General features: G+C 43.4%; 1 pseudogene; it reads left to right on the top strand.

Annotated features, from left to right (window-relative positions):
• The first annotated feature begins 797 nt into the window (after positions 1-797).
• On the top strand, positions 798-1,162 carry LOC112920214 (anaphase-promoting complex subunit 15 pseudogene; annotated as a pseudogene).
• The last annotated feature ends 1,677 nt before the right edge of the window (positions 1,163-2,839 follow it).

Genomic DNA, 2,839 nt, shown 5'->3' with positions numbered 1-2,839 from the left:
AACCACTACGCCACCCAGGGATACCGCCCCCCCCCCCCCCCAAGAGTAATTCTTATACGCATATGGCTGGAGGCAGTGAACAGTGTTCATAGTGGCAGAGTCAAGCAAGCAAAAATGTATAAATAATCCAAACATGAATGAGAAGGAGAGTGGACAATCATACAGCAACCGTGTCAATGAACTACCCCACATTCACCAGTCTGGCTACACTTTGGCCATACACTACTGAACAAAAGACAGGAAACCCCAAAGGACTTCAAACAGCATTATATCTTTCTGTGATATTAAAAATATCTAAAAAATTTTAAATATCCTTTTTAAGAATACTTACAGATTCACTAAAGTTAAATGAAAAGGAAAACAAGAAAATGATGACTATAAAATACAGGATAAAGATCCTGGGCATAAGGAAGGCAGGGGATGGGCTCCTTGGGGGGAGAGAGTGGTATCTGGTAACATGCAGATTATTGTCAAGGTCCTAACCTTTGCTTAGATGAAGGGTTTGTGGGTGATTATTGTATTTTTAAGAATAAACTGATAGCTGGCTGTTGCGTTCTGCATAAGGAAACCGAGGTTCAGAGGAGTTCAGTGACTTGGCCGAGGTCAACCAGCTACCAGCTGGTTGTGGTAGAGCTAGGACTCAAACCCAGGTCCGTCTGACGCCCACAGGGAATAGGTACTTCTCTGCTACCTTCAACTCCACCCCATCCCCAAATCATACTGTAACCAAATAAAAACCCAAACTAAATACATCTGAAAACTGGATTCACCTGACCCTTTACCTCCATTTAGAAGCCATGCCCACTTTTTTTCCCTCACTCTTCCCCTGTATGACTGAGACACTGTGGTTTAATCTGGATCAACTCTGTGTGGATGAGATGGAGCCACAGCAAAAGCAAGAACAAGCCCATTGGGCCTGGCTCTAGAACATCACAGAGACCACAACCTGGTACCTATTGGCAAGCTGGCCTAAGAGCACTATCACGACCAGAAGGAGGAGGAGGAAGAGGATGATGAGGATAATAAAGAGGACTCAGAAGACAATGAGGACGTGCAGGACAGGGATGAGATGCGTGACTACATGGAGTCACCCAAAGTTGGAGAGGTCAGTGAGGTGGACAAGGGAGGCAATGAACAGGATTAGGACCAGTGGATGATCTAGGTAGACAAGGCAAGTGGCCGAGCCCAGCTCACCCTGCACTCCCTGCAGAACCAGCTGGTTGCCTGGGTGCCTGAAAGCTCACCTTTGGGTATCTCTTCAGGTGCTGCCAGGAACTGGTCTCCTGGGCCCCTCCAGGGGCCATTGGTTTGCCTTTGAATTCCCAGGGCCTGAGCCCACCCCACCTTTCTGCCCAATACCTTACTCCTTAGTTGCCAGGTATAGTCTCCTTCTAACTCTCTTTAATAAAGACACAGGATTTGAAAAAAATAAAATAAAAATAAAAATGAACGGATAACAGAAACTAGCTAAACAGCTAAAGTTAAGCCCTATGGGCCATGGATTGGGATTAATTTAATTCTGCAGTCCTAAAATCTAATTAAACAAAGAAACTACATGTCATGAGAATGGGAAGGGGGAGTCGTACATAGGGCAAAAACAGTTTCATTATGAGGGAGGTGTTTTTAATATTTTCATCCCTAGAATGAAGATGTAAGACATGTTGATGGGGGAACAGAGGACTAGTTGAGGACAAAATGCACTGACAAATCCTTGAAACACGCAGAGTGACATTCCTCTAGGGACTCAGCTGCCTTGCCATATTTTGCTAAGGGCAAAAGGCAATCTTAGCCCAACCCCCAAGATCCTGGAAGTCTACTTTAACATATAAAAATTCCTTTAGAAATTTCCTTTATCTCTAAACCCCCCAAGATACATGTTGACAATCATCCCCCAAGCACATGGCCCACCAATAGACATCTGAAGGGTCTCATGACTAACGTCTTATTAGATGGTAATAAATGACCTTTTCCCAACACTAGCTAGCCCCCTCAAGGTCCTGGAAACCTGGCTTCCAAAATTCCTTAGAGAGTATGCTATCCCCAAGCTTCTCCCAACTCCCAGGTATATAATCAGCCACTCCTCACCAGCCCTGGGCAGCAGCTCTTCCTGCCCACGGGTCCTGTCCCCATGCTTTAATAAAATCACCATTTTACACCAAAAACATATCAAGAATTCTTTCTTGGTCGTCGGCTCTGGACCTCACCCCACCAAGCCTCATCTATATTCCAAAACCTCATCGATATCACTAGCCAGAGTGTCATTCTACCTATGGTTTGGCTTAAACAAAATTTTCCCTATTTGTATAGCTCATAAGTTATTTATGTTTATATTATTTAGAAACAAAATTAAACTGAGTAAAAGTGAAGGTCAGATTGGGTTTATTCAACCATTTATGAATTGGGCAGCATCCCATTCAGCACGGAGAGAGGGACACCCAGAAGCTGTGCGAAATGGATGGATTTTTCCAGGCAGAACCAGGAAGCGACCAGGGGGTTAATTAGCAAAAGAAAAGCAAGGATTGTTCAAGGCAAGGTCACCTTCCCTTAGGGGGAAGGCAGGGGTCTTAGGTAGATTACTTCACTAGTGCTGATCAGCATATTCTGGACTGATTGGTTTAAAATTCCACTCCTGAGAGAGGCTGAAATTGCAGTTACGTTAATCTTGGTGGGGTTTAGCAAAAGTGACTCCATCTGAGGCTCGTTGTTTCTTTTTAACAACATATTATGCATGAATTAGATATGAAACATATCTAAAGCAATGTACACAAGCCCACAAAGATTCACTAAAATGTCTTTTATAGAATTTTAAAGTAAACTTACATTTTTAAAAACAAATATT

The sequence above is a fragment of the Vulpes vulpes genome, chromosome 12, assembly GCF_048418805.1.
Source record: "Vulpes vulpes isolate BD-2025 chromosome 12, VulVul3, whole genome shotgun sequence".
Classification (NCBI taxonomy): domain Eukaryota; kingdom Metazoa; phylum Chordata; class Mammalia; order Carnivora; family Canidae; genus Vulpes; species Vulpes vulpes.
This window is presented reverse-complemented; position numbering and strand designations above follow the sequence as displayed.